General features: G+C 38.5%; 1 protein-coding gene across 44 annotated transcripts in view; it reads left to right on the forward strand.

The window, feature by feature from the left end:
• MAP2 (microtubule associated protein 2) overlaps window positions 1–22617 on the forward strand; it is a 298686-nt gene that overhangs the window by 180026 nt on the left and 96043 nt on the right. For all 44 annotated transcript variants that reach the window (XM_010802225.4, XM_024998329.2, XM_024998302.2 and 41 more), the window contains one exon: window positions 16456–16532. The gene's annotated coding sequence lies outside the window, so the exon portion shown is untranslated. The remainder of the gene's footprint in view (window positions 1–16455; window positions 16533–22617) is intronic.

The raw sequence follows: 22617 nt of genomic DNA on the forward strand, positions 1-22617 counted from the left end.
ACCTCATGGACTGTAGCCCACCAGGCTGCTCATCCATGTGATTTTCCCAGCAAGAATACTTGAGTGGTGGTGATTTCCTCCTCTAGGGGATCTCCCCAAGAAATTACTAATCGAATTTCTGTCTCTGGATTTGCCTCTTCTAGACAATTAATATAAATAAAGTAATACAACATGGTCTTTTGTGAGAGATTTCTTTTACTCAGCATAGTATTTCCAGGGTCATCTATGTTGTAGTAAGTATAAGTACTTATTGCTTTTCTAACTTTGTAACATTTCACCAAATGGATTTGCCTCATTTGGTTAATTCATTTTGTATTACTTGATGAGCATTTGATGTTGAATCACTGGTTTTAGGAGGCTTCCCTGATAGTTCAGTTGGTAAAGAATCCACCTGAAATGCAGGAGACTCCAGTTCAAGTCTTGGATTGGGAAAATCTGATGGAGAAGGGATAGGCTACCCGTTCCAGTATTCTTGGGTTTCCCTTGTGGCTCAGCTGGTAAAGAATCTGCCTGAAATGCAGGAGACCTGGGTTCGATCCCTGGGTTGGGAAGATCCCCTGGAGAGGGGAAGGACTACCCACTCCAGTATTCTGGCCTGGAGAATTACATGGACTGTATAGTCCATGGGGTCATAAAGAGTCGGGCATGACTGAGCGACTTTCACTGATTTTTAAAGCTGAAAGGGAGCCCATTGATTATTTACTCAAATGCTCTCCTTTTATGCACCTGAAACTGAAGCTCAAGAGGTACTCCTAGACCTTTATCTAGATACTTATTGTTTCTTATTATTTTAGATGCTAGGTTGTTACAATATGATGCAAGCATTCATTCATTCGTCCATATGGTTAATAAATAGTCTTGGGGAACCAAGTCCTTATGGCCTGGGTAGCAAAAACAGTTATAATCCTTGTCCTCATGAAGCTCACAGTTTAGTGGGGAATAAGCTGATAATCAAATAGTCACATAAATAAAAACAGAATTATTAACAGAATGATGATAAGGGCTGTGTAGGAGAGATTCAGGAATTGACCTTGTCAGGGAGGATAATTTAGCTGTGATCTTCAAATAAGTGATAATTAAACAGGTAAAGTGAAAGTCGCTCAGTCGTGTCTGAGCATGGCATATTGGGGGTGGGAGATGGGGAGAGGCCAGGAACCAGTGTAACAGAGAACTGAGGGGAAGGGGAGCATGGTATAAAATGATGCTGGAGCTATAAGTAAAGCCAGGTACCCCAAGACAGGGAAATGGTTTTGGTCTTTTTCCTAAGTGCACTGGACTATTGAAGTATTTTAATCCCAAGGGTAATGCAAACAAAAAGACTGGGCATTGCCCACAGTTCTCTCCTAGGGCTTTGATGCATTACAGAAGATCACAGTTGCTGGGTAATACATAGCTGTTTTGCCGAAACTTATGATAGAATTTAATGTGGTAGCATTTAATTTAAAGCTTGCTTTTATCAAATTCCCTATTATCTGAAGTAGAAACTTGTGTTCTTTTCATAGAATAGACAGCCTCCTTATTAGAATTTCCCAATTCAATTTTGTAAAGAACTATTTTTTCTAACCCTCCTACAGAATAAGCAATCAAAACTACTTAAGAAGTAATAAATAGATATTTAAAGGTCACATTTATTTTTTCATTGCACAATAACCGTGTTTTGGACTTGTAAAAATCTAGAGTGCAGAAATAGTTTTCTAAACAGCAAATGGTTAATACCTAATTCTTCAACCTAAATGCTGTTAACTTGGTCGATTGCCTCCCAGGCAGTGTATGAATAGAACCAGGAAGCTTTTGTACAAATGCAGGTCACGCCTGCATGCATGCTCAGTCACTTCAGTTATGTCCAACTCTGTATGACCCCATGGACTGTAGCCTGCCAGTATGCCTACATGGATGTGAATCCAAAGCTTTCATTAAATTTTATACAGTCTACCAATGCACAAAAAGCTAAAAATCAACCTTTTTGAGAAGAGAAACAATCCATAAAATATTAGGGAAAATATTAGGATTTATTTTGTATCACTTATGGAAGTTAAAGCATCATAGTCAAAAAAACAACAACGCAATCACTAAGCTAATATCTTGAGAACGATATCCTTACACTTTTAAAAATGATATAGTGATAGTCAAAATAATCCTGATTATGCCAATAGGTGGAGAAGGGAATGGCAACCCACTCTGGTGTTCTTGCCTAGAAAATTCCATGGACAGAGCAGCCTGGAGGGCTACAGTCTGTGGGGTCCTAAAGAGTTGGACTGGAGGAGGAAATGGCAACCCACTCCAATATTCTTGCCTGGAGAATCCCATAGACAGAGGAGCCTGGCAGCTTACAGTCTATGGGGTCACAAGTCGGACATGATTGAGCGACTAAGCACAGCACAGCACATGCTGTTGGGATTAATTATTTATTATACAGCAGTTACTTGCAGACTGTGGTCCCCAGATCGCCCTCTTAGGAATCATATTTAGCACTTATGAAGGATATAGATCCTGGAGCTATGCCAGACCTCTGGAATCAGACTCTCTAGAGTGGAAGCCAAGAGTCTGACTTTTTAACTAGGATCCCAGGTGATGGTAATGTCTACCCACGTTTGTAAAGTGTTAAAAAAAATACTAAATAGCAACACCTTTTCTCTGTTTTGATAAACCAGCCTTGCCCAGTTCATTGGGCTTCCCTGGTGGCTCAGTTGGTAAAGAATACTCCTGCAATGGTGGAGACCACCTGCAGTGCAGGAGACCTGGGGAAGATCCCCTGGAGAAGGAAACGGTGATCTACTCCAGTATTCTTGCCTAGAGAATCCCATGGACAGAGGAGCCTGGCAGCCTAGTCCATGGGGTTGCAAGTGTCAGAAACGACTTAGTAACTAAACCATCACCACCCCCCAGTTAATTAAGTTGGATAGTAGTGCTAGTACCATGGAACAAACACTAAATATGTCTCAGAAGCTGCCCCTAAGCTACCCCCAGTTCTTAAAAGCATTCTGTGGGGAAATATTAACAGATATTATTATCCACAATTTATAGATGAAGAAATTAAATGACTTGCTACAATAGAGGTCCTGCTGGCTCCAAAGCCTTTGTTTTCACTCTGTCAAGCAACCTCTTGTTGTAACTGCTGTATTAGTGACCCACCTCAAGAATTATCCAGAAAAGAAGAAAATGAGTGGAGTTATGTATGAATCTTACAGTCCCAGTTAACATCCACTGAAATCCATGGTCATCAACAATTAAGAGTTGTGATGAACAGCAGGTAACACATGAGCTTCTTTTGCTAAGTACAGCTGTCTGACACATTTCTAAAAGAAGCTTCCAGAGGTAACACTTTATAGATAGGAATAGTGTGAATATAAGAAAATTGCTTCCTGTTGTTACAATTTAACAAGCAGAGAATATAAAGGAAAAACCAAGAGTTACATTATGCAAAATGACACTAAAATCTACCAGTATGTTGTTCAGTTGCTAGGTCATATCCAACTCTTTGGACCAAGGGACCCAGCATGCCAGGTTTCCCTGTCCTCCCCTGTCTGTGGGAGTTTGCTCAGATTCATGTCCACTGAGTTGGTGATGCCATCCAGCCATCTCATCCTCTGCCACCCCCTTCTCCTTTTGCCTGCATTCTATCCCAGCATCAGGATCTTTTCCAGTGAGTTGGCTCTTCACATCAGGTGGCCAAGTCACCATCTAACAAAAAAAAGAAAGTTCATTGTAACCCAGTAAAGGTGTTGGAAGACATGTCTGTGGGGCTTCTTTAAAACATGAGCTTTTAGCCATCTGTATGTGGTACATATACACAATGGAGTATTACTCAGCCATTAAAAAGAATTCATTTGAATCAGTTCTAATGAGGTGGATGAAACTGGAGCCTATTATACAGAGTGAAGTAAGCCAGAAAGAAAAACACCAATACAGTATACTAACGCATATATGTGGAATTTAGAAAGATGCTAACAATAAACCTGTGTACGAGACAGCAAAAGAGACACTGATGTATAGAACAGTCTTATGGACTCTGTTGCAGAGGGTGAGGGTGGGAAGATTTGGGAGAATGGCATTGAAACATGTATAATATCATGTATGAAACGAGTTGCCAGTCCAGGTTCGATGCACCATACTGGATGCTTGAGGCTAGTGCACTGGGACGACCCAGAGGGATGGTATGGGGAGGGAGGAGGGAGGAGGGCTCAGGATGGGGAACACATGTATACCTGTGGCGGATTCATTTTGATATTTGGCAAAACTAATACAATTTGTAAAGTTTAAAAATAAAATAAAATTAAAACAAAACAAAACAAAAAAACACATGAGCTTTTACCAGGTTTTTGCCTAAGGTTGATCAATCTGTGATATGTATATGATATCACTTGAATTATGCTTTGTTTCATTCAACACCTTCATTGGACACTAATAATGAAATTACTCAAATATTAAAAATCTTGACAATCATTTATTTTATAAGCTTTTATTTGAGAAGAGTCCAGATCTCTTTGCTAATAAATATAATTTAATCAACTCTTGAAATTTGGAGAATGACAAAAACCAAAATTTCTAATTATTATTCTACTGCCAATTTTTGAAATGTTTGCATTGCTGTTATGAAATCATCAGATTAAGAAATTTAATTTGACTCTTAAGGAAGCTTTCTTATAATGACATGATTTATTTGAAGATAACTTCACAGATTATTTCTTTGGGGAAAAGAATTTTAATTATTTAAGATAAATGACTGTTGGTTTGGATAATGTTCAAAACTAATTCTCTGGTAAACTGGAAACCAGAAATTTCCCCTGGGGCTGATAGACTGGGCTTATCACCCGTCATATAATGATATAAATACTGTTCCTTTTGGTCCCATGGGAAAATTGGCTCTTCAGTAGCCATCTATAGAAAATACTATGTTAAATTAATGAGAGAACTATTCAATACACATTTATATTTACACTGGAACTTTATTTTTTTTAATTTAATTTTATTTTTTAACTTTACAATATTGTATTGGAGGAGGGAAGAGGGTTCAGGATGGGGAACACATGTATACCTGTGGTGGATTCATTTCAATATATGGCAAAACCAATACACTGGAACTTGAGAAAACGCTAGGTTCAGATTTCCTTGGAGAAGGCAATGGCAACCCACTCCAGTACTCCTGCCTGGAAAATCCCATGGGCGGAGGAGCCTGGTGGGCTGCCGTCCATGGGGTCACTAAGAGTCAGACTCGACTGAGCGACTTCACTCTCACTTTTCACTTTCCTGCATTGGAGAAGGAAATGGCAACCCACTCCAGTGATCTTGCCTGGAGAATCCCAGGGACAGGGGAGCCTCATGGGCTGACGTCTATGGGGTCACACAGAGTCGGACACGACTGAAAGTGACTTAGCAGTAGCAGTAGCAGTAGGTGATGCTACAGTCAGTAGAATGTTCAAGAACATGGTGAGAAATGAAAGATCTTTTGTGATTAATGCCTTCTTTAAGGCATTAAAACATCATTTCCAAGTTTCCCAGGGAATCTTTTTTTAATTAATTTTTTATTGGAGTTTAGTTTCTTTACAATGTTTCTGTTGTACAGAAAAATGAATCAGCTGTACATACACATATTTCCCCTCTCTTTTGGACTTCCTTCCCATTCAAGTTATCACAGTGCATTACGTAAAGTTGCCTGTACTCTACAGTATATTCTCATTAGTTATCTATATATATTAAATTTCTGTTTACCTGTTTTCTTTTGGCTGTGCAGGGTCTTCATTGCTGTCTAGTTGTTTCTCTCTGGTTGCGGCACGTTGCCTTATTGTGCTGGCCTCTGTTGTTGTAGAGCATGGGCTCTAGAGCTTGCTGGCTTCGGTAGTCATGGTACACAGCTTAGTTGCCCTGCAGCACGTGGGATCTTTGTGGACCAGGGATGAAGTGGTGTCCCCTGCATAAAGAGGCAGATTCCTAACCACTGGGCCACCAGAGAAGTCCAGTTCTGAATTTTATACATAGTATCAGTAGTGTGAAAGTGAAAGTCGCTCAGTCGTGTCTGACTCTTTGTGACCCCATGGACTATACAGTCCATGGAATTCTTCAAGCCAGAATACTAGAGTGGGTAGCCTTTCCCTTCTCCAGGGGATCTTCCCAACCCAGGTGTCACAGCCATGTCTCCCACATTGCAGGCAGATCCTTTACCAGCTGAGCCACCAGGGAAGCCCACGTCAATAGTGTATATGTGTCAATCCCAAATCCTCCCAAGTCCTCCCCCCACCCCAATTTCCCCCTTGGTGTAGGACAGTGAAGCTTGTATGAATAACCTCCTTCTAACACTTATGAAGTTCCTTATTTTTTGTTCTTGCAATGGAAACATATGTGTTTTCTTACAATTTAATAGAAATCTGTATTTCAGATTTTGTTTGTTGTTGTTTAGTTGCCAAGTCATGTCCAACTCTTTGAGACCCTGTGGACCTGCCGAGCTCCTCTGTCTATAGGATTTCCCAGGCAAGAATACTGGAGTGGATTGCCATTTTCTTCTCCAGGATTTCAGAGTTTAGTGTTATTTTAAAGTTATATATGGATCTAATGAGTCTTCACTCCTTCCTGTCTATGCTCTACTGTAATAGCTATCAGTGAATTTCTGGAGGCTATTGGTAAGAGTACCTTCCACTAGATCAGGATCTAATCCCCCTCTGTGGTCACTAGGAGATCGCCAAAGAACCAGGGAGAGTAGTTGAAGAGCTCGGAACAGACTTACTGTGTGTGGGAAAAGTAGCGAGTTCATGCTGACCATATAGAGCATCCAAACTGTGAGACAAAGAGGAGATCAAACATGGCTTCCACTCTCTCTTTTAACTGTTTTCACTCTTTTGTTTTTCCTTAAAGTTTTCTTTTAGCTGAATGACTTTTAGCTTGACATTACATTGAAACTAGGATGGATGTAAGATGGGAAAAATAAAATCATCAACAGATTAACTGAACAAAACAAAACCACTATCCTGTAGGATCTGCACTCCGTCACTAAGAAGGTACTTCTAAAAGCCCTTAAAGTCAAGACTTGGCTAAAGATGATATAACGCCCATCCCTAGGTACAGGGGGCACTCACAGGACAGGCTGCTGGACTTCACTGTTTTAGGAAGACCCCTGGAGATGGGTTGGTCAGTTGGCATGTGGGGAGAGTAGTGTGGCACACAGAGTTAGCCCGCCCTAAGCCTCCCAAGATTTTTGTACTGTAATTATGGGAAGCCACATTTTTAAAAGATAATACATTAAAAAAATTGTTTCATATTGGAGTATGGTTGAGTAACAACGTTGTGTTGGTTTCATATGTACAGCAAAGTGATCCAGGTATACATTTTTAAAGCTGCAATAATTTTGTTTAAAAATGGTTGCATGTTCACTGGCCTACAGCAGTTTAAAAAACATTCTCAGAGTGTGAGGGTAAAACCCTACCTCTGAAGCAAACTTTTGTGTCTGCAAATACCAAAGGTGGCTGATGTGATCCTGGGGAGCTCAGGGGAACCCAAACAAGGCATTGGCAACCTTCACTTTTCCTTCGAAACAACTGTAATTAGAGCAGCTGGAATATTTGCCATCTCATTGGTTTATTTGCTTTTCTTTTAAAGCTTAGATTTTAGTCTTATTTTTATGTTTTTTTTTTTTTTTATAAATCAATCTCGCATGCCTTGATTATAGATGTCAAGTGGCTACTGGGAGCTTTAGGTAAAAGCCTTTCATGAGCACGCGGTGCTCGGTTCCCCTGACATCTGGCTCCAGCCCTGCTGTCCCTGTCTGTCTGTGCCCCTCCTCCTGTGTTGATTTCTGCCCTTCTCCTCCCTCCATTCCAACTGCCCTTAAGCCCTGTGGTGTCTATTTATTTACTTAAATCTTAGCCTCTTAAATAAAGCATAATAATAGCATACTCTTCTGAAAAGAGCAGAAAAGAGGGAGTTACATGGCCACTGACAGAATAATAGAAGAGGTGGAGAAAACATTTTAAAGGACTCCCCAGCAGAGGATCCGTTTCCTCCTTTGCCTCCTATTTATAGGAAGGCAGCCTCCCCCCTCCTTTCTTTGTTCCTAGTAGCTCTAGGCCAAGTCTTCCCCTTTTGGTGACATCTTAATGCTCTGTCCTTGTGTGTTTTAATATTTCTAAGATTACTGTTGGGATATGTCTTGGATACACAAACACTGTTGTAGAATTTCCAAAACACCCAGGAATGCTAATATAATGGGTTCAGGTGAATTTCAGGACTAGCTTTTATTTTGATATATTTTCTCAGCAAATAAGTCATATTCTCACTTCATTAAGAAATCTTGGCTTTTTCAAATGGGTCATTACTGGCAATTTCTTTAGTAATAAAATGTTGGCTGCCACTGTTCAGAAAATAACTTGAGAAAAGGAGATATTTCAAATTAGCATTACAGAAGTGGGGAAGGGTGGGTGCTCACTGAGGCGCCACTGTGCTAATTAAATTCTCATGGGTTGCCTCTTGAACAATATGCAGCAGAAGATGAAGAACCTGAACCAGCTGGAGATCACTGTTAATTGTAAACTCCACCCCAAGACGCCAGTCAGTTAATGAAATCCCTCTGTTTTCAGAGCTTTTAGCTCTTTGGGCAAAAAGTAGATTTGCCAGAATTTCATTTTTCCGGTCAGATGACTGGAGTATAGCGTGTATTTTCTCTCTCTGGTGGAGCCTCTTTTAGAAAAGAGACATTTAGCAATGTATGTCTTTTCTAATGATCCAGCAGTCAAGAATGTCATCCTCAGAGAGTACGGGAGCTCAAGCAGTGAACATCATCGGTTGACCGAATTCTTATTTCTTTAGGCCACAGCTGGAATTTGAGTGCTCACAGTGACCCCCAAAAATAGCCTGGTGCTCTGTCACCCGGTTCAGCCAAATGCTTTCCTAGTGTGCTGCTGTAGGTTGACAGTTTGCTCCCAGCAGGTGAAATCGGGGCTGTTAGTGAATGAGATGCTTTCTTTATCGAGCACAATATTTCCCAAAGACATCCTGTGTCCTAAGAACTTACAAAAGGAATTTGGCAGCCAAGCGAAAAAGAGAAGAGTTGAAGCTAAGAAATTTCACATCAGCATGAACTTTGTACAAGCGAATAGGTAATATCTTCACACGTGTATGTGTGCTAAGTGATGAAGAAATAGTATCTGAAGGCTGACATTGACACATCACAGCTGTCAGTGCTCTTTTCTACAGATGATTTTATTTAATTCTTGCAGTAACTCTGTAAAAGAAATTGCATGGATAATCTCCATTTTACTGATGATAATACTGAGGATTCAGAAAGTCAAAAGGTCTGCCCAGTAGTCTGCAGCCAGTAGGTCATAGGTCAAGGTTGTAACACAGCTTCCATGTCCAAAATATGTGTTATTTTTATTTCAAAGATCTGATTTAACCAAGTTCTCATCAGAATGCTTAGGGAGATAAACTATTATCATCACTGCTATCATTTTTTTGTTTATTCATTCATTCAACATTTACTAATCACCCATTTTCAAATCGGGAAAACAGTAAGCCAGGTAGAAAGGACTTTCCATTGCTTAGAACAGAGAAATTCATATACACAAAATGAAAGTATTTAATTTTTTGGAGTACATACCTCAATTTTTCATCTTCGGATGAATATTTATTAAGTACTTGCTTCTGGACAGGAAGCATAGTAGTACAAAAGAGAATATATGCAAAAGAAAATGGCCCCTGCCCACTTAGAGCTTACAGAGTAGTTGGGGTGGGATGGGGAGGATTTTAAACAAATAAATAGTACACAGTGCTGTTGATAGGCTAAGGAAATAGAAGTGGAAATTGCTAACACCTCTTGAGACAGTTTGATAATATGACAGCCTTACTTGAAGTGCTTTGTATGTTCTTATATGGCTTAATATTTTTTGTCCTTCAGTTGCACTTGTTTTGATTTTTTAAAATATTCTGGGAAGAAAAAGAATCCATATATTTGATAGGAACCAATGACTTCTAGAACAATAGTGGCTCAGTGGCCTGGTGACTCAGTGGTAAAGAATCAACCTGAAATGCAGGAGATGAGGGTTCAATCCCTGGGTCGGAAAGATCCCCAAGAGAAGAACGTGGCAATCACTCCGGTATTCTTGCCTGGGAAATCCCATGAACAGAAGAGCCTGGTGGTCTACAGACCATGAGATCGCAAAAGAGCAGGACATGATTTAGCAACTAAACAACTTCTAGTATTGAAACAAAGCAGAGAAAAGGGCGGCATGTGAATTTGTTTCCATTTCAATAAGCTGCAATTAACAACAGAAGGTGTGCATGCAGGCTAAGTTGCTTCAGTCATGTCCAACTCTGTGCAACCCTATAGACTGTAGCCACTACACTCACTGTCCATGGGATTCTCCAGGCAAGAATACTGTAGTGGGTTGTCATGCCCTCCTCCAGGGGATCTTCCCAACCCAGGGATCAAACTCAAGTCTCTTATGTCTCCTGCATTGGGAGGCAGGTTCTTTACCACTAGTGACCCCTGGGATAGTTCATATGAATGCCAAATAAAAACAAGAACCAGGAACCAGTGGACAGAGACAATCTTGGAGGTGACTAGGGAGTGTTCTTAGAGAAGAGAGCTTCAGTTCAACAAGGCGTTGCCAGACATAAAGGAAGTACGGAAAGCGGGAGAGGGAGAGACAAGGAGGCAAGAAGAGGACTTCACAGAAGAAAGATATGAAGCTTGAATGAAAAGGGCATTTATTAGGTCTACAGAGTAACTAGTCTAAGATGTGAGGGCTTGTGGTGGTAGAAAATCGGAGATAAACTTGATAAAGTACAGTCACAGTATGCAAGTCCTTGCAGCCAGGCCAAGAAACTTAGATTTTGTCACATTGACAGAAGAATTTTGAACCTGAGAGGGAAATCATGAAGTGGCATCTGGCATAGTAAGTTTCATGGCAGCTTTGTTTCCTGTTTCTGTCCCCAGACCCTTCTCTTTACACCACAGGAACCCGTGCATCTGCATTAACTTAATCGAACATTTTTAAAATGGTTGATGTTTGTATAAAATTAGAAACAAACAGATGGCTTTCTGTCAAGCAGAGAAGCATTATTCAGATATATTCTGATTTCTGAGCAGAAAACAATAGTGAAGCACATCACGAAATGAAAACACTGATGTGGGTAGCCTCTTGATGCCCGAGGTTCTCTATATTCAGGGTCAATTCATATTAAGAAAACATTTTAAAAGATGAATATGTATATAACAAAATATATCCAATCAGAGTCAGCATTTGTTACTTTAGCAAAATAAGTTTTGAGCTGGTATCACTGAGCGTTATTTCTTGTCAACCCTTTTCAACAAGGAAGGAATCTAAAGATGGCCCTAAAATAGCCACCATGCCTTTTTCACTCTTGTGATGGAGAATTGTACTGCTCACCCAATCTCCATCTAACTTTCATGTTTCTCAACCCCTTGCATTTAGCCAGAGCCCATGTGGTTGGTTTAGTCGGGAGGCTGTGAGAGGCAGTGATGAGTGTCATTTCCTTGTTGAAACACTGAGGGGCCAGTGCACAACCTTCTAGATGTCTTCCTCTCCTGGTGCAGTAATCTCAGATGCCACAAGTTAGTTGAGCCACAAGAAGAATATACAGTTTGCTGGGTCATCACCATGGAGTGAGGTGGCCTGGAGAGTTACTCTGCTTACATCAGGATTTGCATGAATAGTTTATAAACCTTCATTCTTTAAAGACTCAGTGACTTAAACCTGACTTTTCTGACTAATCCAATCCTTTATCCTTCACCTATTTGTATCCTCTTTTTACTGCCCTGAACTATGTTGAGAGTCTTTGGACAAAACTGGCTAATTTCTATTAAGTCATCTTAATGCAGTCTGCTAGTCCTTGGAAATAGCCTGAAATAGCAGGTCTGGGGATTAAAAGGGAGAATTCTGTCTATCTTACCTGGATTCTCTCGTCAATTGGAGACTGTATGTTTTGAATAGGACTTATGTTAACTGTCCTTAGTTCTTTCAAGTGTACATTTTTAAGCATATTTCCTTTGCAAGAAACATAATGTTCTCCTAAAAGAACTTTGGCAGAAAAAGAAGATCCTTTCTCCGATCCGTTCAACTAGCAGTGAGTTTGGTTCACTGTGACTTTCAGTTACTCGTGGATAATCAGTGATAATGAACTGCTTCTAAACCTTTAGGGGATAGAAATGGTTGAGTAGCATGTTGAACTAAATGGTTTATGTTGGTAGCTACTCTCCATTTAAAGACTGCTGGGTTGTGGATATTTTCCCAGCGGTATTGGCCACTTAGTTGAAATCTTGTTATCCTGCACAAGTGCACTGAATTACATGAACTGTTCAAAATCTCAAAGCATATTGATAGAGGTAGAGAATGATGTTAATGTTAGTTTATTTGAGAGCTAACACTAGCTGATGAGGTTAAGCTTAGCCTGCAGAAACGCTTTTCAGGATTCCAGCAATCTCAAGCACCTCAGTGTTTAGGTTATCTGACAAAAGTCTGTCAAAACATGCAAAATAACCAAATGAAACTCAATGCTAGAATGTATTTCAAAGGTTAATGAAAAGTATACTCTGGTCTAGCAATCCAGGAAAGGTTTCATCATTATTTTATTGCTGAATGAAACGTGGGTTCTTGTATCATTGGGAAAAGCACACCTTGGCAATATTTTCTCCATGAGATTCTGAAAGTCTACATCAATTTATCATTCTAATTTGAACCCTATACATGTCACATACCTTGCATATAAATATACCACACTAAATATGTATTATATGCAGCCTAAGTGCACTATCTGCACATCCTATTTATCTGGATAACCCACCTGATAAAAGCTGAATTGTTTATAGCTGAACAAGTGTTTGTCTTGGGTTCCTCCTTCAATGATACACTCGTCTTACTTTGTGAAGCCAGTGCACATCCTGTTCTCTATCACATGACTTTGTCAGGTGTCAGTCATGATTCTCAACAGTGTTCAAATCCAGTTCTAAGCGGTTCTGGAAAGTGGCATAAGCAAACCTGATACAATCAGTGGAGCAACTGAGTAAATTTCAGTTTGTTCAAGAAGCTGAATATATTGAATAATAGATGTGCTAAGTAGTTTAAGTAAATTGCAGTTTTCCATAGATGAAATACCACTTTTCAGAGAAACCACTAAGCCTCTATGGTTGAACTTGTCCTTAACCAGAGTCGAAGACCTGAAACCAACTCTTGGGGTCTATCAGGTCTGAAAGGCTTGGCTACCTTCTAGCTGTATTATGCTGGGAAGGGCATTTAAACTCTCTGGGCCTCAGTTTTCTCATCTGTAAAATGGGGAGAATAAGAGTTGCCTACTTAGAGGGTGATGGAGAGGAATAAGTGAATTAATGTATATGAAGTGCTTGGAACATTGAATGTCTGGCAGAGTAATAAATGCCATATAAGCATTTGCTAGGATTATTTTAGGGATGTTTCAGCCACTGTAGGAAATACTAAAACTATGGAAAATAATATTCTTAACAAAACTGTGCTAATTTAAGCCTTTTGATATGGAATAAAAATGATCACCTCTAATTGCACTGTGTTAATTTAAAATAGCTGTTCAAGTTTATATGCCTTATGGAATAGGCCATAAGTTGCTTTTTAAAAATAATTCCCAAATGGCATTTATCTTTTCTCATAAAATAAAGCCTAGAAAAAAGATAGTCATTTTAATTTTCTAATAAACCAAAGAACTCCACAAAAATATGGATGATGGGTAAATGGGGCATTATTTTTATGATGAATGAATACTGGGTACGTTCAGCTTTCCAATAATCATCTCATGCTGTGGCCAATAATTCTCCAATTCCTGTGGAGTGAAATTAGCTTTTAAGTGTTTAAGGCTGGAATTTCTCTCATTCATATATAACTATTGAGTTAATTTTTGGAAAAAAACCTTTAAAAGCCAAGAGATTGTTTTTCAATATTGTTTTTAGTGTTACTCAAATGACAAACATGTCCCTTGATAACAGATGTAAGCAAATATTTTCTCTGGAGGGCCAGATAGTAATATTTAGGATGATATATAAATATACGAAGGACCACACAGTCTGTCACAACTGCTCTGCTCTGGCAGTGGAGCGTGAATGCACCCATAGACAACAAGGAAATGAATGGACATGGCTGTGTGCCCAAGACACTATATTAGGAAAAACAGGCAGCATCAGGATGGATCTGGTCTGTGGACCATAGTTAGTTGACCTCTGTTCTATAGAATTCCTATTTTTAATAGGCTAAAATATACATGCACACATATATAATTGTGTACTTGCACACGTATACATGTGTGCATGTTGATTTGAGAATCATAAAGATGAAACGAAAAAAAAATATGCACATTGAAGAATTTAAGGAAGGGCTTCCCTGGGGGTCCAGTGGTTGAGAGTCTGTCTTGCAATGTAGGGGACATGGGTTCGATCCCTGGTCGGGGAACTAGGATCCTGCGTGCTGTAGAACAGCATGTTCTACATGCTGAAGGCCTGTGCACTTCAGCTGGGGAGCCTGCCAACCACTAGAGAGTCCATGCACCACAATGAAAGATCCCACATGCCTTAGCTAAGACCGTAAGCAGGCAAGTAAATAAATTGTTTTTTTAAGTTTAAAAAAAGAATGGAAGGAAAAGAAGGAATTTAAAGAAGAAATAAAGGATGATACTTTATTTACTATTCATTGATTAATTATGCAAAGACTCTTTCTGAACATGGTCCAGAGCTAGTTTACCATTTTTATTTTGTTCTGAAATCAACCTATGAGGTTTCATTTGCTTTTGATCAAAACTACCCTTTAAAATTCTTTAGTCTTGTTATTGTGTATAGAACTCTATGTAATAGAGTCTTATTGTGTATAGAACTATATAGTAGCATATATATATATATATTCCAAATTTGAGAACCACTGAGCAAGACTGAAAAAAAAGGATAGCTGTGTACAGAGTTCTGGGTGGCTGAATATTTTTTTCCTAAAATATCTATCAAGTTATTTGAGGGAATGGAGAATTCTACTATATTTCTTCTTGCCTGCAGAAGTTTCTTCATTTTTAAAATGTTAAGCCTTTCTGTCTTTAATGTGCATTAATAGATTTGTTTTCTACTGTACATTGTATGTGAATTCCTGCAGGTTAAGTGACTTGTATATGTAAAAGCACTTCATACAGGTCCTTACCTGGTCAGTGTTTGTCACTTTTGCATCAGACCCCTGTCTGTTTATGTCCATATACACATTTTTCTTCGAGGAATCACAGAGAAGAACTGAACGCCCTGTTCTATGTCTTTCCAAGTTTGCCCTTTCTTCTGGGTCTTTAAGAAGAGTTAATAGTTATCTGTTTGATACTGAGGGCTCCTTACTATTAGAGCAGCATCTTCCTAGAGAATGTGATGGGGTCTGTTTTACCAGGTGTGAAATCACATAAGCCTTGGTGAAGACACACAGAGATGCGTAGCTTTAATCACCTATTTTAAAATAGGTTTTCGTTTAGTCACTAAGTTGTGTCCAACTCTTTGTGACCCCATGGACTGCAGCACACCAGAATTCCCTGTCCTTTGCTATCTCCCAGACTTTGTTCAAACTCATGTCCATTGAGTTGGTGATGCTATCCATTTATCTCATCCTCTTCATCCCCTTCTCCTGCCCTCAATTTTTCCCAACATCAGGGTCTTTTGCAATGAGCCGGCTCTTCGCTCAGGTGGCCAAAGTTTTGGAACTTCACCTTCAGCATCAGTCCTTCCAGTGCATATTCAGGGTTGATTTCCTTCAGAATTGCTTGGTTTGATCTTTTTGCTGTCCAAGGGTCTCTCAGGAGTCTTCTCCAGCACTACAATTCAATTGTAAGAGCACAACTTAAAAATGGGTCTCGGTTCTGCCCCTTGCATTTAGTGGAATTCTAAGCAGAACTACTAATCCAGAATGACTTTTAGTATCCTGAATGTCAAAATAAGTTTAGTACTCTAGAAAGGAAATGTAATTAGTTGATTAAAAAAAAAATTCCCTTCCAGCCTGGCTATAGAGAATCTATGCAGACTGGGCTAAAGGCCCAGTCCTTTAAGGCTTACTGGATATAATTAACAGTTTACCAGGATGAATATATTCTCTTGGGAGAGATTACAATTGCCTGTTATTTATTAGCTGAAAACAATTTAAACAATTTAAAATATTATTTATTATAATAAAATTTAATTATATTAAAATATTTAAAATATTATTCACTGGAGTGAAGCTAAAAAGTAAAAAAAAAGTCTGCAACAGTTAGCATTTTTACTTCTCTATTCGAAACACTCAGGAAAGGACCTTGCTCTTTGTAACTGCTCAGTGTATAACTATTAAGAACCATCATGAAATTCATCTCATAGTCTCATATTTACACAATATAAGAGTAAAGCCATGAGTTGAATTTGATATTGACCTACATAATATAATTGTAACACGTGGATCAGAGATTAAATTATCAATTTCATATTTTTTTTTTTTTTTACAGAAAGAAACCAGAACATATTATCAACCTTTGAGAACACAATATAACGAACTTTACCATTTTACCACTTCTTTGAACAGGTAAGACCCTAGCCTCTCTAAAGTAAAAGAGTTACACATAATTGTGAAAAATAACCACTTATTAACTGTATTTTTTTTTAAATCTTTATTAAATAAATTTTAGTTCATTTTAATAAGGGAAAATATACATGCCTTTTATAGCTAATAGATTTAGATTATTAAAATGACCTTTTGTAATGTTTTGAATGCTTTCATAGTAAAAGAACAAAAAAATATTTCTCTGAAATCAAGACTGAATTAAGCCTGTCTCTCCTGCTACGGTTAACAGAACCAATAGTGTTTTCTCAACGCTTACTATGTGCCAGGTGTGGTCCTATGTGACTTAGCCCATATTAACTAAATCTATAACAGCCCTGTGAGTAGCTATAAGGATGCTCACTTTGTAGATTGGGGCATGAGGCAGAGAGAAAGGAGGCAGGTAGTTGGAGAGATTCACTCAAGGTGGTATACTTGGGTCTGGGAGCAAGTCACTGGGAAAAGTATCAGCCCAGCCATTATTGTGAGGCTGGTTGTGATAGAAATGTCTAGTCATCAGATTCTCCTTTGTTTTGAGTTGGTTCTATCTGAATTTAAGGAAGAAAAATTACAATGCGTTTACCAAAAAGTCATGACAGACAAAATGTATTTGATGTTTGTACTTGTTACTTTACAATTGTTGTGTAAGTAAATGAAGGAACGTATATATTTTAGCTCTGTGCACAAGCAGAAAGAATATTTTGTTTGATTTCATATCTTTCTTTAGACTCAATTCCTATGATAACAGCAGAATAATATTACCGAAAAAATAAAGATGAATGATTTCTTGTTCTAGGAGATGAAAAATGCATTTTTATTAAATTTCTTGCTGTTGGAACTACTGAATATACAATCTTAAATTGGCCATAGCAATATGAATTTTACTGCTTTCATTATTTCTTTATTATTTTATTTTTAATCAAAAAAATCTACAAAAATTTCAGAGTGAAATATAGGAAATATTGGGGCTTCCCAGGTGGCGCAGGGATAAAGACTCTGCCTGCCAATGCAGGAGGCACAAAGAGACATGAGTTCAATCCTTGTGTAGGAAAAGATTGCCTGGAGAAGGAAAGGGCAACCCAATCCCGTATTCTTGCCTGAAGAATCCCATGGACAGAAGAATCTGGTGGGTTATAGTCTGTGGAGTCACAAAAGAGCCAGACATGACTGTGTGGCTGAGCACAAACACACACACACCAGAAACTATTATGACAAATACCCAAGTATCAGCCCCATGAATTTGAAAACATGCTAGCATTCAGCTTTGTTGAAATCTTTTCTAAAGAAATAAACTTTTCCTTTCTTCCTAAAATGTGTCACAACCCTGAAGATGATATAGCCTTCCTGTGTTTAATGACTTCCTAACTTTAATGACATATGTATGAGATAATACTCCATAGGATCATTTACATTTTGACAGTTTACATAAATGGTGTCATACTGCAGATATTATTTGTACCTTGCCTTTACCCAGCATTGTATTTAGAGATTCATCCATGTTAATACATGAGGATCTCTGATTGACTCATTCTGTCACAAGGTTGACTCATTTGAATGTTTTAGTCATCTGGTGCTCAGTATTGTTATTTATTTCTAAATAACTTTCAGCATTTGGAAGATTTAATGCTAAAATGGCTTAAGTGTGGCTTTCAAAGCATCTCTTGAATTTTATAAGAGATCCAAATATCTTAATATGTGATATCATGCCAATTCTGTTTCTGTTTTATTTTTTTCCTATTAGAAAAACTTTTGGTTATGGGCTTCTTTTTTTTTTTTGGCTCTGAGTAGCTTGCTCAGTAATGGTATTCATATTTTTTACTGCTTTTGCCATAATGCAATAATTGCAATCTGTTTTATTTCTCCATGGATGAAATACTGACTATTCCCAAATACAATATTTGGTAATATTTACAAGGGTAAATGTTACCTTTGAAATGTAAAAGATGCATAAAAGAATAAACACTCCTGTTTGGCCTATATTAATTGTTCATATTCCCTTCAAAAATCATGAGAGAAACTTTTAAAAAAGGATTTTTTTTCTTATTTTTCTCTATCACTACATTTAATTTTATAGTTCATTTAAGGTAAAAGAAATATCAATATATATACCAGTAAGATTTATAGACATTGAATATTTTATAATTTTTTAATTTTCTTTTTAAATTTATTTTTGATTGGAAGATAATTGCTTTACACTGTTGTGTTAGTTTCTGCTGTACAGCACTGTAAATCAACCATCCCCTCCCTTTTGAATCCCTCTCCAACCCCGACCCCATCCCACCCTTCTAGGTAGTCACAGAGTACTGGATTGAGCTCCCTGTGTTATATAGCAACTTCCCATTATCTATCTGCTTTACATATGGTGATATATATGTTTCAATGCAACTCTCTCAATTCATCCCACCCTCTTATTCCCCCACTGTGTCAAGTAAACAACTCAATCAAAAAATGGGCAGAATACCTACACATTCTCCAAAGACATATAGATGACCAACAAACACATGAAACGATGCTCAACATCACCAATTATTAGAGAATCGCAAATCAAAACTACAATGAGGTATCACCTCACACTGGTCAGAATGACCATCATCAAAAAAATCTACGAACAATAAATGCTGGAGAGGGTGTGGAGAAAAGAGAGCCCACTTGCACTGTTCTGTTTCCTGAAGGGAATAAATTACTGCTCTGAGGGTTGGGAGAGAAAGAAGAGATAAACTAACCTTTGCTGGGCAAATATAAATACATGTAAGATTTGCTGTACAGCTTGGAGGTCACGAGTGCAATGCAATTTTGCAGATGGGAAATTGAGGCCCATATATTTCGGGAAACTTACTAAGATCATATAGTGGTTGCATAGCCTAGATTCAAATTCATCTGTCTCAGACTTCAAAGCTAAGCTGCCTACCAGAAAAAGAATGCGGGAAACATAACCTGTTTGATGAGTAAATAGCAGTTTCATTTATTCCACCAATGATATTAGGATAGTTTTTTGAACATTGAGGGGACTGATGTGAGAAAAGTAAGGAAGGCACCATATCTGCCCAGAGAGAAAAACAGGATATTGATAATCGCCTTCAGTGATCCCATAAAGGTGACTATTAGATATCTCTCTTTTGCTATGCTATCTTAACACTGTATAGGATAACAGGAGTGAAAATGCTTTGTAAATGTCAAAATCTTTGTAATTGTGTGCTAATATTACTGATTATTTTGTAAAATTTAGAATTGAATATTTCAAACTTAATACATGTAATTCTTAGTGTAAAGATTGGTATATCTCTCTGACATTTAAGTCTTACTACTTCATTTAACATCAGCATCTTTTTGACACAAAAGCCCCATGTAAACATTTAGAGTACAGGCAATGGCAACCCACTCCAGTACTCTCGCCTGGAAAATCCCCTGGACGGAGGGGCCTGGTAGGCTGCAGTCCACGGGGTCGCTAAGAGTCGGACACGACTGAGCGACTTCACTTTCACTTTTCACTTTCCTGCATTGGAGAAGGAAATGGCAACCCTCTCCAGTGTTCTTGCCTGGAGAATCCCAGGGACTGGGGAGCCTGGTGGGCTGCCGTCTCTGGGGTTGCACAGAGCTGGACACGACTGAAGTGACTTAGCAGCAAACAACCCTGACAGTTGCATTATTTCTGGACTCCACTACCTATTAGAGGCATAGTATTTAACCTAATTAAGCCTCATCACAGATGGTAACAGTAACAAGCTCATCTCTGTCCAGAATCTAACCATTTCTCATTGTCTTTACCTGTTTCGTTGGAATCCACTCTCTCTCACCTTAACTAATGCAATAGCCTCCTGTGCTCAATCTTGCTGTTGTATAATCTATTATTCACATAGTCTGATCTTTTATGAATCAATTGATTTGACTGTCTTGTTCAAAATTCACCATTGGCTGTGTTTAATAGTCAGAAGAAAACTCACACTCCTACTATGGCCAACAAGGTGCTGTATCAGCTGACATCTTCTACCTCCCTGACGTCATGGCCATATCCTCTCTATGTAATGTAATGTGATATTCTGACGTTGTGATATTCTGGGCTGTCTCTGGACTGGTGTCTCTGTCTTGGTGGACCCTCACTTTCTGAAGGACTAGAGAGGTATGCAAGGGTTACTTTGGAATACACACATTATCTTTTATGAATACAATGATGGTTGTTGCCCTTTTCAGGATTCTTTCAGTTTGCCCATCACTTCTGGAATGATGAGGACTTTCCTGCCTCCTTTTGATGCATAATTTTATAGCATTTTGACAATATTGTATCCTACTGATATGTGATCTTGAATTTTAATTTATAGCATCAGAAAAACAGAGACAAATTAGCTAAGTGGAAGTGAGAAAACGATTTTAAAAGCAGAAAATATTTATTTTCGTATTCCATGTCATATTTTGTCTACCTAATTATATTAACATTTGCCACAGCCTGACATTTCTTTGATATTTCTATATCTTCAGAATAGATTTACACCTTTTCCTGAAATGTTGTTGGGTGAATTTTATCCTTTAAGACAATATTCTGTAAAAATAGTCTGATTTTTTTGTTTCATTTTTACAGTATTTCTTAGGAGCAGCACTTGATGAGTATTTACACTGTTGAGAACATTTGGCAAGAGAAAGACAAACAGTAGGACCACAATACCCCAACAGTTAAGGGAAAGCGAAAGAAGACCTGCTATTTTCACCATCCTTTCTGAAAACAAGTACCTTTGACTTGTGCTGACTACGAGTCAAATGTAGTCACAAGCTGAATGCTATCTCATCAGCATTTAGCTCTGGTCCATGGCACTCTGTGCAAGCAATTTTAAAGGCAGATTTAAGCATTCTAAAAGTAAATTGTATTGGTAAGTTAGAATATCAGATGTTCCCTGTATGAAAGCCTTTTCTAATCTCTACTATCAGCTGGCAGTCGTACCCAGACCCCAAACCATTCTGGCTGTAATTGAGTAAGAATCTATTCCAGGGGTGAGGTTTTGAAGAGGGGTGTCTCTTGGTTAACTCGAGACAGAAACAGGGAGATTTGCCCACATACTCTGGCACGAGTTAAAATAACAATAACAGTCCTCCTACTCAACAGCCTGAGTCATAAGCACATTCTACTGAGTTCTCTGCAATTCTGAGCAGATTGTTTGGGCTGCAATTCTGTAGGCAGAGGTGGGAACCACCTGCTGCAAAAAGGCTATAGTTCTTGTTCAGAGGATGCTGTTATTAAGTCTGGCCTTTTCACAGTTTGGCCAGATGGAGATAGGAAGAGACAAAATTTTGGTTCTGATGAGCACTTTTTCTAATGCTCAGAATAAAAGTAATGGTCCTTTTAAAACATTTAAAACATTTAGTCCTTTCATTTGGCCATGACTACAAGTTCCTTAATAAGGGAGGCTTACTGTGGGGATTCTTAAAAGATGGTTGCCTTCAGAAAATTCTGTAGACCTATGGCAGTAGCCTTTCTCAGTCAATTTGGGGAAGGAGTGAAAGCCAATAAGAAATCTAATTTTTGCTTAAGCAGAAGAGGGAAAATTCTTTTCTGATCACTGAAGTGCTTTATAATGCAAGTGCTGAACACTAACCCCTTCAGCACGGGCCTCCAGTGGGAAAGATTGAGGGCAGGAGGAGAAGAGGGCAACAAAGGGTGAGATGGTTGGGTGGCATCACTGCCTCGATGGGTATGAGTTTGAGCAAACTCTGGGAGATAGTGAAGGACAGAGAAGCCTGGTGTGCTGCAGTCCGTGGGGTCACAAAGAGTCAGAAAACTGAGCAACTGAGCAACAGCAACATTTATCTGAACCTTTGAGGAGTTTCCATCTTCCTGACTCTTACATAATCCGGTTTTCCACCATGAAGCTTTTTCATATATATCAGATCATTTCTCTCCCCTTCTTAAAAGTTTTCTATAATATAAAGTTTCAAGCTCAGTAAGACTCTTCAAAACAGGACTCTAAGTAGCCCCTTTTGGACAGCCAACAATCCCTCTCTTTCTTTCCTTCATTCTAACCATAGCAGACTACTTATTGCTTCTTCAGCTTCAATTATTTCTCTTTGTATACCATGTTTGTCT

Source organism: Bos taurus, chromosome 2 (genome assembly GCF_002263795.3).
Source record: "Bos taurus isolate L1 Dominette 01449 registration number 42190680 breed Hereford chromosome 2, ARS-UCD2.0, whole genome shotgun sequence".
In the NCBI taxonomy this organism is placed as follows: domain Eukaryota; kingdom Metazoa; phylum Chordata; class Mammalia; order Artiodactyla; family Bovidae; genus Bos; species Bos taurus.